The sequence below is a fragment of the Hyla sarda genome, chromosome 2 (assembly GCF_029499605.1).
Source record: "Hyla sarda isolate aHylSar1 chromosome 2, aHylSar1.hap1, whole genome shotgun sequence".
In the NCBI taxonomy this organism is placed as follows: Eukaryota; Metazoa; Chordata; class Amphibia; order Anura; family Hylidae; genus Hyla; species Hyla sarda.
In genome coordinates this window covers 261971443-261988046 of record NC_079190.1, presented here as the reverse complement: position 1 = coordinate 261988046, position 16604 = coordinate 261971443, and the positions used below count along the sequence as shown (strand labels likewise).

The following is a 16604-nucleotide window of genomic DNA, read 5'->3' as shown; positions in this document are numbered from 1 at the left end:
GAGATGTAGGCGCAACGTCTCCATTGCCGTGACCAGCCATCGTTTCAATAATTTGTTGTAGGAAATGTAGGAGTGGAATTACGTCGTTCATGGCGTAATACAGGCGACTTACAAATAATGTGGCTTCCTCAAAGGGCCTCAGCAAATGGCAAGTGTCACATATGAGCTGCCACTGGTTCACATTGAAGTTACACAGGGGAGTGCTCCTATCTGCTTGGATCATCAAGAAATCGATTATGGCTTTTCTTTGTTCGTATAGTCTGTCCAACATATGGAGGGTGGAATTCCAACGTGTGGCAACGTCACAAATAAGACTATGTTGTGGGATACCGTTCTAACGCTGCAGCTCAAGGAAGGTGTGCTTGGCGGTGTACGAGTGGCTGAAGTGCATGCACAGTTTCCTTGCCATTTTCAGGATGTTTTGCAAATGGGGTGAAGACTTGAGGAAGTGCTTGACAACCAGATTCAACACGTGTGCCATGCAGGGCGCATGTTTCACACTTCCTTGTTGCAGCGCGGACACGATGTTCTTCCCGTTGTCGGTCACCATGGTTCCCATTTCCAGATTTTATGGAGTAAGCCATACTCGGATTTCTTTACGAATGAACTTTAGCAGTTCCTCCCCTGTGTGACTCCGTTAGCCAAGGCAAACCATGTGAAGGACGGCTTGAAACCGCCGTGCCCTACACACATGGTACGATGAAGGGCTACTGAGATTTGGACGTGCAGTGGAGGCCGAGGACACGGTGGAGGATGAGGAGGCGGCGTCACACACTGCAACAGGACCAACTGCCTGAGAGCGTGGAGGAGGAAGCGGTGTGACCTGTCCAAGTTGCTGTTGTGGCTGTGCAGGAAACACACTTACCCAGTGGGCCGTAAAAGACAAGTATTGTCCCTGCCCGTAGTTACAGCTCCACACGTCAGTGCTGCCGTGCACTTTTGAACACACCGACAGGCTCAAGGACTGGCCCATCTTCTCTTGTACAAACTTATGCAGGGCTGGTACTGCCTTCTTCGCAAAGAAATGACGGCTTGGGACTTTCCACCTCTGCTCGGCACAAGCCATCAATTCTCTGAAAGGTGCAGAGTCCACCACTTGAAAAGGGAGGGACTGCAGCACCAGCAACTTGGACAGGAGCACATTCAACTTCTGCGCCATTGGATGAGTGGGCGCATACTGTTGTCTCTTGGACATGGCTTCGCCGATGGATTGTTGGCGGAATGGCTGACTAAAAGCGGGAGAAGCAGGAGCATCTGGAGCGACAGAAGGAGGGTGTGACACACAGCTCCCTTCAGCTGAGGTGGTGGAGCCTTGGCTGGATGAAGGAGGGAGCAGATGGCCACTGGGTGATGCAGCAGGCTGGACCACTACATCGGAGCCACGGTTCTCCCAGGCCGCTTTATGGTGGCGAAGCATGTGTTAACGTAGGGCCGTGGTGCCGACATTGGGACCCTGGCCACGCTTCACCTTCTGCCGACATATCTTCTCCTCCACATGCCTAATGAAAAACTGCCACACTGCCGAGTAGCTGATTTTCCAACCTACAGTCCACACTAACTGACTGCTACTGGCGCCGTCTCCAGGAACCCCTGTTCCACTACCTCCCGGAAAGGTAGGCTACCGCGAAGCAGGTGGTCTCCCTCGGGCACGTTTGGCTCCTGAATTTCCACTTCTGCCACCACGCTGACTGCCAACCGTGCTACCGCCTTGCTGCCTCGAGGGCAACCTGCAACTCTCTTCTCCTGATGATGATGATGATGATGAAGCCCCTTCTGCACCCGGCTCCTAATTGCGATCGGCTTCATCATCATCAACAGGTGTGTGCACGTCACTGATGTCCTCCTGAGGTTCCCCAACAGTGTCTGCTTCAGGACCCTGAACCCTTGCAACACTGCCTCCCACGTCACTCTCCGCACCACTACTTGGCCGCCTTGCGGAGCATGCGGCGCATGTCTCCTCACCTTCTTGGCTGGGCAGTAGCTTCTTGCTGTCCTCTATTAGATCGTCCCCAGTGAATAGTGGAGCTGAACCCACAGCATTAGATACTTCTCTAGGAGAGGGAACAGCATAGGACAAAGGCAATGGAAGGACAGGGACTGCTCCCGGGCCATGCCAATTGAGGGTTGTGTCTGAGGAACCCACAGACTGTTGACTGGGGGTGTCAGATGTCACTTGTGATGATGTGGATGAGCGTGTTAACCAATCGATGACGGCAGATGGGTTGCTGGTCGAGACACGACCGCTGGCTGATAACGGGAGCTCAGACCTCTCGCTGCAACTCCTGCTGCCTCTCGCCCCTAGTCTGCTGCCAACTCTGCCTGAAGTTTTTAGGCCTCTGCCACTCCTCTGTGCACATCCTGGAACTTCTCTGCCTGACATACTTAGTGCGCATATGAGGGTATTACAATACGCTACACTACTCTTTAAACAGTATTTGTCTAGAACAGCAGCAGGTGTTTACTTATGGCTGTCCTTTCACAGTATGTAGGCCCTTGACAGATTAACAGGTACAAAATGGTACAGTACTTGGATGTACGTATGCGGTATGCACTGATGAGGGCAGAAATATGCGCAACAATACGCAGAAAAAAGTTTTTTTTGTACAGCACCAGCCAGTGAATACTATTGTTTGGACTTTCACCGTATGTACGCTCTTGACAGATTAACAGGTACAAAATGTTACACTACTTGGATGTACGTATGCGGTATGCACTGATCAGGGCAGAAATATGTGCAACAATACGCAGAAAAAAATCTGTAATTAAAATACCAGCAGGTGATTACTTTTGACAGGAGTCAAGACTTTCCCTGTATCTAGACTTGTTACAGATACAGAATAGTAGACTGCTTTGATGTAGGCATGTGGTATGCACGTATGAGGGCAGACAAATGCACTACAGTCCACTGAAAAATAACTTAATTGGGAACAGCAGCAGGACCCAACAGTGCAGCACCACAATAAAAAAAAATACAGGATTAAACCCTAAATTGCACTCTCTCACACAATTCTGAGCAGCAGATGATTTGTGGAGCAAAAATAAACACTGAATTGCGCTGAAAAATGACGAGACAAGATGGTTCATAAAGTTCAGGCAGCTTATTGATCTGTATGAGGCAGAACAGCTATCTGCCCCTCTCTTCTGCAATGCTCAATAATGTGAATAAGAGGTTTATAGCGCAAAGATCCTTCTCAGTGAGAATAGCAAAGCACTGCACTCCTGTCTGTCCCCAATGCTGATGTGACTAGCAGTTGCAGTGGTACGCTGTGGTATAAGCTATTCACACACACGCAGTCCCGTCCTCTCTCTGTATATGTGCATGCACAAAATGAAGAGAGGCAAGATGGCTGCCGGTTATATAGGGCTGTGACATCACAGGGGCCAATGAATGCTGATAGGCTGCATCTCGCATGTGATTCAGGGTCATCCCGCTTACCTTCATTCCCGCCGCAGTTTCCTGCCCTCCCATAATCCCCTGCCCCATGTACTGACATGTGGATCCACCATTTTAGGTCTCCAATAGCCTGGAAGGCTGTAAAATAGAGTTTAATTAAGCGATTTGCGCGATTGAATCGCGGCGATATTCGCATTCGTTGCAAATCGAATATTTCATGAAATTCATAACGAATTTGGGTTCGTCAGCTTCGGTTTGCTCATCTCTAGTTGTCATGTACCAGCCCAGTCAATGCCTGCATCCTGTCCCTGAATCTCAGAACATACTCCACCACAGAAGTCTCAGGGGCATGTAGCCCCCCCTTCCCATTCCCCCCTAGCTAAATCTAGGGGTCCCCGTACTCCACCATACAATAATTCAAAGGGTGAGAAACCTGTAGACTCTTGGGATACCTCCCTGTAAGCGAATAACAGATGGGGTAAATACTTTTCCCAGTCTCTGCCCTCTGATTCTACAAATGTTTTTTGTATTTATTTTAGGGTCCCATTGAACCTCTCGCAGAGACCATTTGTTTGGGGGTGGTATGGGCGTGCTACCAAATGCTGTACATTCACCTTCTTACAGAGACTTTGCATTAGAGTGGACATGAACTGTGTGCCCCTGATCAGTGAGCATTTCTCTGGGGAACCCCACCCTGCAGAATATACTGATCAGTGCATCTGCCACCTTATCTGCCTGGCCGGAGGATAAGGCAACAGCCTCAGGGTACCTGGTTGCATAAACTACTACAGTAAGAATAAATTGTTTCCCTGTGCTGCTGGGTATAGCTAGAGGCCCCACAATATCCACTGCCACTCGTTCATAAGGTACAGATATAACTGATAGGGGCACTAGTTGAACATGAGTAACATCCCCAGACTTACCCACCCTCTGGCAGACATGACAGGATCTACAGTAATTTGCAACAGCAGTACCCATACCTGGCCAGTAGAAATTATTTGCCAACCTGGACTTTGTCTTGGCCATTCCCAAATGTCCTGGCAGGGGGGTCTCATGAGCTAACCTCAGCAGCTCTTTCCTGTACTGCCTAGGAACTACTAACTGCCTATCTCTCACATGGGGCCCTAGCATGCCTTTGGAATGGGACTCCCAGTACAAGATGCCCATCTGTGTCAGCACCTGGCTGTTCAGCATGTTGTCTCAGCTCTTCAAGGAAAGGGTCACTGTGCAGAGCTTCCCAGAAATGCTCATTGCCCTCCCCCCATCTCGTGGCATCAGGAAGCACATTTCCCTCAGTTGAACTAGCATCTCCACCTTCCTCTGCTTTGGCTTGCAAGTCACACAGCTTGCCCCTTTCATCACCATCCTCCCTTCTTTTTACAGCGGCAGCCCTGGCACGCTGCTGACGTGTTACACCTTCCTCCCCCTCAGTCCCAGACATTACAATGTTACAGGCATCATACACAGGCCCATCACTCCTTCCCTCCTCCTCAGCCATTTTAGGCTTACAGGATTGGGACATATCACTCACTGCTGGTCCCTCATCCTTACATGTCACCAGGGGCACACCAAACCCTCCCCCTAGCCCATCTCCACTAGGTTTTGGCATTGGTAATTCATTGTCATCACATTTTACAATACACCCCATTTCACTTTTGGAAAACAGTCACAGTCACAGGTAAACATTTATCAATCCCCTGCACTCCCTCCCAGTTATCACATTTCACAGTGTCTCCCAAAGTCTCGCACAGTACCTCAGAAGAAACCGGGTCTCTCCTAGCCCATCTGGTGTGCAGGTGATGTCCTCCAGAGCATAACGACAGAGCATCCGACCCAAATCATTCCCCAGCAGAACATTAACAGGGATGTCCTCAGAGATCACCACCTCCCGCACACCTTGGCCTGTACCCCAATCCAGGTACACACGGGCCATGGGCACAGCAGGTCGCACACCTCCAATTTCTTTTAAAGCCATGGTTCTTCCAGGGATGATGTCCTCTGTATCCACCACTTCAGGCCGCACCAAGGTAAATGAAGCTCCAGAATCTCGTAAACCCACTGTCTCCCGGTCACCCACAGTTACACTCTTCATGTTATCCGCTCTTTTCTCCACCGCTCCGGCCACCAAAAGAATGGCTGTGTGTCCTCCAGCTGTAGGTGGAGAATTCTTTTTGTTGGGGCAAGTAGCACTCAGGTGCATCTGTAAGATCGGCGGATGTCCCCTTGACCCAATGTGGCCCCTGTTGCTTTTGGTGATGGCAAGAATTTCCCAGCTGGCCGGGTGGTGCTTTGTAGTTGTGTGGCTCCCCTCCAGGTACTTGCTCCAGCTTGTGCAGATCCACGCTTTGCTGCTGGCACCCGGTTATTGGCAAAGTCATCTCCTAGTTCTGCTGATTCCGCTGCTGTCTTGGGCTTGCGATCCAAAATCCACTCTCTGGCTTCAAAGCTCCATGTTTGGAGAAACTGATCCAGGACCATCAAGTCCTCCAGGGCCTCATAAGTAGTGACTTATAGGCCCCCAGCCCATTGCCTGAATGCAGTCCTTAGCTGCACTGAACATGCAGGTCAGCTTTCTGTGGTGCTTTGTTGCAAAGTCCGAAATCTTTTCCGATGAGCCTCTGGAGTCAGATTAAAACTTTTTATTGGGCAGATTTTATTGCCTCATAGTCCTGGTCACTTTCAGAGGGAAGAGAAGCAAACACATCCAGAGCTTTCCCTCGCAACCGTGGGGTTAGATATCATCCCCACTGTTCCTTAGGTAGATGGAACTGCCGACAAACATTTTCAAATCCCCTCAGGAACACATCCAGATCACCGTCTTTTTCCAACATGGGGAGATGTTCAAAGCGAGGTTTGTGGTCTCCTTCATCCTTCACATCACTGCGTGCAGATAAAGCATCCCCTCTCAGCCTCAGAACCTCCAGTTCATGCCTTTGCTGGGCCTCTCTTTCTGCCACCTCCCTCTGTGGCTCGTACGTCTCTCTCTGCAGTTTGGTAGTGGAGAAGCAATTGGAGTTTCATATTAGCATCCACATTCCCAAGGTGTTGTAAGGCAGTCCACATATAAGAGTCCAAGGCCTCATGTGGAGTACTGTCCTGATAGGAAGTAATGTTGCTGCATTCCCAAAGGAGATGTCAGTCCTTGGATGCCAGTTCCAGCTGTAGGACTTTGTCTCATGTCACTCAACTCTGCTGCATGGGAAACAAACTCCACAAGATCAGCAATAAGTTGTTCCTTGTTCTTTCCCGCAGTAGGGATCTCCTTTTCTTGGCAAATTAGCTCCAGCGCAGGCTTGGACTGCTTGCGATATGCCTCCATATTTCCGAGATGAGACAGAGGAGGTAAAACAGGAGATGGGGAGGGCAGAACTGTCTTGCACTCTTTTTGTATGTCTTTTAAACCAGCACTGAGCTTTGTCTTTGTAATTTACACACAAGAATATGTATGCAATTTATTTTAGTGCTAAGATTTCCTTACAGATAAAATCCAGCAAGCACTAAAAATCTCTAAATATAACCAGACGCTGCCACCAGTTGTCACGATCACACTCTATCGGTCCAGCAAAGACGCTAGAGAGAGTGTGATGGTGCAAAGGTTAAAGCCTCCAGACCTCTGGGTATCCACAGCAAGTCACCAAATAAACCCTTTGATAAATGTGTTTCACCAGAGCTTCCTTCAGAAAGGTGAACTCCTATATTTTGAGATCAAAGACCAGAGCTGATTAATTAACCCCTTAAGGACCAGGGTTTTTTCCGTTTTTGCATTTTCGTTTTTTGCTCCTTGCCTTTAAAAAGAGCCACGGTTCTCCCAGGCCACTTTATGGTGACGCTGCATATGTTGACGGAGGGCCATGGTGCCAACATTGGGATCCTGGCCATGCTTCACCATCTGCCGTCACATCTTGATGAATGCTTGATGAAAAACTGCCACACCGCCGAGTAGCTTATTTTCCCCCCAACAGTCCACACTTGGCAGTAGTTGCTGACTGTCCTCTAGTAGATCGTCCTCACTAAAGAGTGGAGCTTAACCCACACCATACGATACTTCTGTAGGGGAGAGAACAGCATAGGACAGAGGCAATGGGAGGACAGGGACTGCTCCTGGGCCATGCCAACTAAGGGTTGTGTCTGAGGAACGCACCGACTGTTGACTAGGGGTGTCAGATGTCCATTGGGATGAAGTGGATGGCCGAGTTAACCAATCAATGACGGCAAATGGGTTGCTGGTCGAGACAGGACCGCTAGCTGATACCGGGAGCTCAGGCCTTTCATTGTGACTCCTGCTGCCACACTCCCTTAGTTTGCTGTGACCTCTGCCTGCTCCTGATGAATTTAGGCCTCTGCCACTCCTCTGTGAACGTCCTTGCACATCTATGCCTGACATACTTATACACCACCGTACATATAGGATACACTTTTGAGAGGAGGACAATACGCTCCACTATGCCTGCAACTGTATTAGGCTATAAAAGCAGGTATGTAGTTTTGACTGGCATTTCAGAGGAGCTGGCCCAAATAAATTTAACAGGAAAAAAAAAAATCGTAGACCACCTATGTACAATAGGACAATACTCTCCACTTTGCTGAGTAGTAAACCCAAAAGTGGCCTCTGATGTAGTATATTAGATATCAGAGTGTCATACTGACCTTCTGTAGTTGTGCAGTAGGATAGGCACAATGCTATGGTGGGTTTGGGGAGAATGAGTACAGTATGCTGCTTGTGGTCCCTTTAACAGTGACCCACTGGAGGGTACGCAGTCAACCGTAAATTAATGCAAGCAAAGAAAAACTGGGGTTGTTCTCAAGCCCTGCTGTTGTCATAGAGATATTTCACAATACCATCTGATACACAGGACTTTTTTTTATTGATAAAGGATGTGTAAAATTGGACAACGCGTTTCGGAACATCCTCGCACCTTCCTCAGGTCCACAATAATTTATAAATATATATATATATAGTGTACAATGTAAAATACAAAATACAATATGTAGATATAAGTAAAAATGTTATCTATAAGAAAAGAATACTTTTATCTTATGCAATAATTTCTCAAACCATATAATGTATACACATACAGTGACCTCCCCGACCTATGTTGGCCCAGACATATGATAATTTCAACATGTGATTGGCTCTCAGAGGCCATGGCATGTTGAAGGCAGCATCAACATACGATGCTTTTGCATGTCGGGGCCATCGCATAAACGGCTATCCGACAGCGCAGACTGCTTCAGCTGCCACCGGATAGCCGTTTACGGTGCCCCGTGTGCTCCGGTGATGGTCTCTTACCTGTCCTCGGGGCTCCAGAGCGTCCTCTTGGGGATCCCCTGCATTGCCAGCGCTCTCCTTCGTCGTCATCACGTCGCCACGCACGCCATCCCGTCATAAAATGGGAACGGCGTGCGTAGTGACGTGATGGCGGCGATGGAGAGCGAGGATCCCGGGGAAGCAGAGATGTCCGGAGCGTCGGGGACACGGCGACAGCAATGGAGGGCAACATCCAGGGAAGCGGTGACGGTCAGAAGCGGCGGGGACAGGTGAGTATAACTTCCTATTCTTTCCATTGCAGGGGTCCCTCAACTTACGATGGTTTCAACAAACGATGGTTCATTTGGAACGGATTACCATCGTATGTTGAGGGACCACTGTATTCACATGTTCAAACCAGGCAGTCATGGATTGGGGACTAAAAGACAGAGGACAGGTTTATAAAAGGGAACTTGTGTACACATGTACCGTATTTATCGACGTATAACATGCATTTTAGGCTAAAAGTTATACGCCGATATATGTGTTATACGCCGATAAGCCGCTGCAGTCCAATGATTTAAAGCGGGAGCTTAAAATCAATGAACTGCAGCGGCTTTTGCAGGTGCAGAGACCTGCCGTCGCTGCCGGCTTCTCTGCCCCTGCCTGTCCTGGGGTCTAGAGCCCTGCTGCCACCGCTTCTCTCCCCCTGCTATCGGCACCGCTGCCCCTTCTCTCCCCCTGACTATCGGTACCGCTGCCCCATTGCCGGTGCCGATAGCCAGGGGGAGAGAAGGGGCAGCGGCACCCATTGCCGGCGCCGCTGCCCTGTTGTGTCCCCCATCCCCGGTTGTATAATTACCTGTTGCCGGGGTCGGGTCCGTGCTGCTTCTGGCCTCCGGTGTGGCGTCCCCTGCATCATTGCTATGCGCTGCGAGACGCAATGACGCCGTGCAGCGCATAGCAACGACGCAGGGGAAGCCACACCGGAGGCCAGAAGCAGTGTGGACCCGACCCCGGCAACAGGTAATTATACAACCGGGGATGGGGGACGCAATGGGGCAGCGGCGCCGGCAATGGGTGCCGCTGCCCCTTCTCTCCCCCTGGCTATCGGCACCGCTGCCAGCGCTGCTTCTTTCCCCCTGACTATCGGCAGCGGCACCGATAGTCAGAGGGAGAGAAGGGGCAGCGGCGCCGACAGCAGGGGGAGAGAAGCGGCGGCAGCAGGGATCTAGACCCCAGGAAAGGCAGGGGGAGAGAAGCGGGCAGCGACAGCCTCTCTCCCCCTGCCTTTCCTGGGGGCTTCTGCGGGGTCAGAAACAGTGTATCGGGGTATACACATGCACACACACGCACCCTCATTTTACCAAGGATATTTGGGTACAAATCTTTTTTAACCCAAATATCCTTGGTTAAATGAGGGTGCGTGTTATAGGCCGGTGCGTGGTATACCCCGATAAATACAGTATATAATAATAATAAAAAAATATATATATATAAATCTCCTGTAAGCAAGGCTCAAATGCAGAACCTCTAAAACATCTGTAGAGTAATAATATGTAGGATGGCGTGGAGAAAAAACAAAAACAACCTGTTAATATGGAGGATATTTTTTCCCATTCACATCCCCACTAGTCCTTCCTTCAACTACACTGCTCCAAAAAATAAAGGGAACACTTAAACAACACAATGTAACTCAAAGTCAATCACACTTCTGTGAAATCACACTGTACACTCAGGAGGCAACACTGATTGACAATCAATTTCACATGCTGTTGTGCAAATGGTACAGATAGCAGGTGAAAATTATAGGCAAATCATATATAGAAAAGAGTAATATGCACTCACCGCTAGGCTTCGGTCGTTAATCCGTGGAGTCCGGGGACATGGGTAAACTCGGCGTGTTCTAGGAGCGCTCGGAGGCTACACCGGTAGTTTTGCGGCCTCTAGTTAACGTCATTGCGTCTCCTTCTTTATACGTGTGTGCTCTGTGGAAGTAACCATAGGAACCGGTAAACAAGTGTATGGGTCGTGTGAAAAAGAAAACCCAGCTGGTGTATTAAAACCAAATGGAACGGTACGTAGCTGACCGTGTTAACTCAATGCTAATGTTAGAGCTATGTGAGTAAGAAGCCATTAAATAATTAATAACATATAGACTAATCTAAGTATCATGTAGAAAAGGTGATAGATCAAGCCGGTCATTAAAACCTGCTGGTCCTTGTGCATCACAGCGCAGGATCCATTTAGCCTCTCGTTGCAACAATAGGATATTTTTATTTCCTCCTCTTTTAGGTGTTTTAACCACTTCGAGTCCGCCGAAGCGCAAGACATTAATATCGTTATTGTGGTGAGTAACTAGGTGCTCAGCCAGACGGGGCACTCCAGTTCCTTTCTTGAGGGTATTTCTATGTTCTCGTATTCTAACATATAGGGGTCTGATCGTCTTACCTATATAGTAACGGGAGCAGGGGCAGACAATATAATAGACGATATATGGGGTTTTACAAGTGATAAGTTGGTTAACCTTATGCATAATTCCTCCTAAGTTAAGAGTGGTAGCGCACTCATTGTATTTGCATAGGCTTCAATTCCCACACTTAAAATACCCTTCAGGAGTGATTTCACTAAACCGGTAATTTTTTTTCTTTTCTGTTTTTCTTTCAGATATAATTTTGAGATGGTCGCCTATGGTGCGGTCCTTGCGGTAAGTGATGATGGGTCGCTGTCTTGTAGCCACTTTCAGGTCATTGTCATTTTGTAAAATGTGCCAATGCTGTAAGATAGCACTTCTGATTTTCTCATTAATTTGCGAGTTATTAAAGGAGAATACGAATTTTCGATCTTTGTAATGTTGTCTGCCTATAGTCCTTCTTGGCCCACCATATAGAACCTCATTTCTTGTCATCTTTTCCACTTTCTGATATGCTGTCTCGATAACCTCTAAGGAGTAATTTCTATCTAATAACCTCATTTTGAGTTTGCGTGCTTGTTGGGTGTACATCTCTGGCTTACTGTTTAATCTTTTCAGTCTAATAAACTGGGATAATGGTATCCCTCTCTTCACATGACTCGGGTGCGAGCTGTTAAAGTGCAAGATTGTATTCTTGGCTATCGCTTTCCTATAGCCTTCTGTATGGATGCCATTAGGGGGAATTTTTTATTTTAATATCCAGAAAATCCAATTCATCCTTGCTAAACACACTGGTAAATTTCATATTTAGGTTATTCATGTTGAGGTACTGCACAAATGAAAGGAAATTATCTTCAGAGCCCTCCCAGAACAATAGAATATCGTCCACATACCTTTTATACCCCTTAATGTTTGATACAAAGGGGTTGGACGTGGAAAATATGTACAGGTGTTCATAATATGCCATAAAAATGTTAGCAAAAGTACACGATATCGGAGTCCCCATCGCCGTTCCAACTTTCTGCTTGTACCATTGTTCGTGGTACAAGAATACATTATTAGTTAGAATAAACTCAATAGATTCGCAGACAAAGTCTGTGAATGCTTGAGATTTGTCCGTATGCTGTAAGAAAAACCGGGCTGCCTGTATACCCGTATCCAAAGGGATGCGGGTATGTAGGCTTTCAACGTCTATACTTGTAAGACTATAGGTAGGTTGCCAAGGGTAATCTCCAATGTATTTAAGCACGTCACCCGAATCCTTCAGGTAGGACGGGATAGATGTTAGAAGGGGTCGTAACAACCAATCGATGTACCTGGACAAATACTCGGTCGCGGAACCTATCCCCGAGACGATCGGGCGTCCCGGAGGTTCGGTCCGCGACATGTGGATCTTTGGAAGATGATACCACGTCGGATTTTTAGGGGCTTCTGGTAGGAGACGTTCCGCCATACGTGCAGTAATAATACCTCTTTCCATGTATTTCCGCAAGTGTGTACGTAGATTATTAATAATCTTGTGTGTTGGATTACTGGATATTGGTTCATAGGTGACGTGATCTGATAACTGTCTGGCTGCTTCTTTCTCATACTGATCGTGCTTCATTATTATGACTGCTCCCCCCTTGTCTGCTTTGTCTGTTTTCAATTATGACTGTGCTGCCAGCCACTTCAATGCACTCTGTTCTTCAGTTGATAAATAGTTTTCTGTTGGAGGGTATAAGATGCATTTGATGTCTCTCATGACTGCTTTGGTGAACAGATCCAGCAGAGAACCTATGGGTGTTGGGGGGGGGGGGGGGGGAAGGTGGAAGGTTTTCCAACGGTAAATCCTCCACCGATAACATCACCCATAGGTGTAAAGTCCTCGGCTAGTTCGGCCAATGTACGAATAATTTCTATGTCCTCTTCGTCTATCCCGCTAGCTGGGGTAAAACCCATAGCTCTTATCCTGCAAGGAACTTCTCCTTCCAGGGTAGTGGGAGTAGATATGCTTTTATCTTTAAACATCTTAAATAGACCTATTTTCCTAGTAGCTTTGAACATATCGATCTCAAATTGTACTATATCAAATTTGTAATTCAGAGCAAAATTTAGGCCCTTAGACAGCGCCCTTATGCAAACAACAGGTAGCTCCACGTTAGAGAAATTGCTGTCATTGTCTTCAATTGGTGTAATCCTTAACTGTTCCAAGAAACGGTCTTGCGTTGGTGGAAACGTGGACCATCCCTTCCTCTTATGACCCCCTCTCCTGGTCTTCCTCTTCCTAAAGGGATTTGGTCATTACTGTTTGTAGGGGATTCCTTGCTATTATCATCCGATGCTGATGTCTCGGAATCAGTCGTCTAATAATCAGTGAAGCGTTTCTTTCTGTTATAGCGTCTCCGTCCTCTGTAGCCACCTCTCCCTCCTCTTTGACTTTTCCAAGTAAACATGGTCTGAGAATCGTAGTCCTTTTTGTCGCAAGGGAACTTGGCCCGTTTATTATTTTTAATTTCGGCTTCTGCTACCTTAGTTTTTTTATCTAAATTACTGAAGAAAGTCGTGGCTTGTTGTTCAGTTAGGCGGGTCTTTAACTCTTTCCTAGACTTGCAGAGTTCCTCAGTTATAGAGGCATATTCTTTTTCATTTTGTTCTAAGACTATTTTAAGTAAGTTGTTCGCATGTTGTAGATGGGCCCCTTTCCAGGCTTCCATGAAGCCTGGATTGTCCTGAAATTGAGACGGGGTCTTATAGACTTTTAGGCCTCTCGGTGTATTGACCCCAAGAGTGCCCCCTTTCGCTCTCTTGCTTAGAAAATTATAGGCAATTAGCAAGACATCCCCAATAAAGGAGTGGTTCTGCATGTGGTGACAACAGACCACTTCTCAGTTCCTATGCTTCCTGGCTAATGTTTTGGTCACTTTTGAATGCTGGCAGTGCTTTAACTCTAGTGGTAGCATGAGACAGAGTCTACAACCCACACAAGTGGCTCAGGTAGTGCAGCTCATCCAGGATGGCACATCAATGTGCGCTGTGGGAAGAAGGGTTGCTGTGTCTGTCAGCGTAGTGTCCAGAGCATGAATGTGCTACCAGGAGACAGGACAGTACATCAGGAGATGTGGAGGAGGCTGTAGAAGTTCAACAACCCAGCAACAGGACCGCTACCTCAGCCTTTGAGCAAGGAAGAGCACTGTCAGAGCCCTGCAAAATGACCTCCAGCAGGCCACAAATGTGCATGTGTCCATTAAATGGTCAGAAACAGATTCCATGAGGGTGGTATGAGGGCCTGATGTCCACAGGTGGGGGGTTGTGCTTACAGCCCAACACCGTGCAGGACGTTTTGCATGTGCCAGAGAACACCAAGATTGGCAAATTTGCCACTGGCGCCCTGTGCTCTTCACATATAAAAACAGGTTCACACTGAGCACGTGACACAGTCTGAGACACCGTGGAGAACAATCTGCTGACTGCAACATCCTCCAGCATGACCGGTTTGGTGGTGGGTCAGTAATGGTGTGGGGTGGCATTTCTTTGGGGGGGGCCACACAACACTCCATGTGCTTGCCAGAGGTAGCCTGACTGCCATTAGGTACCGAGATGAGATCCTCAAACCCCTTGTAAGACCATATGCTGTTGCGGTTGGCCCTGGGTTCCTCCTAATGCAAGAAAATGCTAGACCTCATGTGGCTGGAGCATAGCAGTTCCTGCAAGAGGAAGGCATTGATGCTATGTACGGATATTATATTTTTATTTTATATGTATATTTTTTTATTATTATATACATGTGTACACAAGTTCCCTTTTATAAACCTCTCCTCTGTCTTTTATTCCCCAATCCATGACTGTGCTTTGAACATGTGAATATATGTATGCATTATATGGTTTGATGAATTATCTATAAGAAAAGAATACTTTTGTCTTATGCCATTACATTTTTACTTATAGCTACACTGTATTTTACATTGTACACTATATATATTTTTTAATTATTATGGACCTGAGGAAGGCACGAGAGTGTCCAATTTTACACATTCTTTATCAATAAAAAAAAGTCTTGTGTACCAGATGGCATTGTGAAATATCTCTACGACGACCGCAGTATCTCGAGACTGACCCCAGGTTTTTCTTTGCTTGCATATATTTATTGCTGCAGCAATGGCTCCTGATTATTTAGGGCTGTGACATCACAGGAGCTGGCTGGCTGCTAATAGGCTGCATGCCACCATGTGATTCAGGGGCATCTTTCTGTCCCGTCTTCCCAGGATTCCTTACCCCATGTTAAAACAAATCGTGGCGATATTCGGATTCGTTACAAATCAAATTTTTTATGAAATTTGTAATGAATTCAGATTCGGCATATTCAATTCACTCATCTCTAATTATATTATATATACATATACAGTGGGGATCAAAAGTTTGGGCACTCCAGGTAAAAATTTGTATTAATGTGCATAAAGAAACCAAGGAAAAATCTCCAAAAGGCATCAAATTACAGAATAGACATTCTTATAATATGTAAACAAAAGTTAGATTTTATTTCCATCATTTACACTTTCAAAATAAAAGAAAACAAAAAAATGGCATCTGCAAAAGTTCGGGCACCCTGCAGAATTTATAGCATGCAGAGCCCCCTTTGCAAAGCCGAGACCTGCCAGTGTCATAGATTGTTCTCAATCATCATCTGGGAAGACCAGTTGATGTCAATCTCAAAGGTTATAGATGCCAAGACTCATCTGACTTTGCCCCAACAATCAGCACCATAGGTTCTTCTAAGCAGTTGTCTAGAAATCTGAAACTGAAAATAGTTGACGCTCACAAAGCTGGAGAAGGCTATAAGAAGATAACAAAACGGTTTCAGATGTCAATATCCTCTGTTCGGAATGTAATTTAGAAATGGCAGTCATCAAGAACAGTGGAAATTAAAGCAAGATCTGGAAGACCAAGAAAAATATCAGATAGAACAGCTCGCAGGATTGTGAGAAAAACAATTCAAAACCCACGTTTGACTGCACAATCCCTCCAGAAAGATCTGGCAGACACTGGAGTTGTGGTACACTATTCCACTATAAAGAGATACTTGTACAAATATGGTCTTTATGGAAGAGTCATCAGAAGAAAACCTCTTCTACGTCCTTACCACAAAAATCAGCATTTGAACTTTGCAAATTAACATATAGACAAGCCTGATGCATTTTGGAAACAAGTTCTGTGGACCGATAAGGTTAAAATTGAACTTTTTGGCCGGAATGAGCAAAGGTACATTTGGAGAAGAAGGGGAACAGAATTTAGTGAAAAGAACCTCTGTCCAACTGTTAAGCATGGGGGTGGATCAATCATGCTTTGGGGTTGTATTGCAGCCAGTGGCACAGGGAACATCTCACGAGTAAAAGGAAAATGGATTCAATAAAATTTCAACTAATTTTGGATGCTAACTTGATGCCATCTGTGAAAAAGTTGAAGTTGATGTTAAAGAGAGGATGGCTTCTATAAATGGTTAATGATCCTAAACACACCTCGAAATCAACAGGGGGTTGCATCAAGAGGTGTAAACTGAAGGTTTTGCCATG

The 16604-nt window shown here is 46.6% G+C and overlaps 1 protein-coding gene across 1 annotated transcript in view; it reads right to left on the bottom strand.

The window, feature by feature from the left end:
- Window positions 1-16604, bottom strand: part of LOC130356054 (mannosyl-oligosaccharide 1,2-alpha-mannosidase IA-like) — a 257376-nt gene that overhangs the window by 235288 nt on the left and 5484 nt on the right. Inside the window, exon 2 of the mRNA XM_056557082.1 lies at window positions 10491-10630. The gene's annotated coding sequence lies outside the window, so the exon portion shown is untranslated. The remainder of the gene's footprint in view (window positions 1-10490; window positions 10631-16604) is intronic.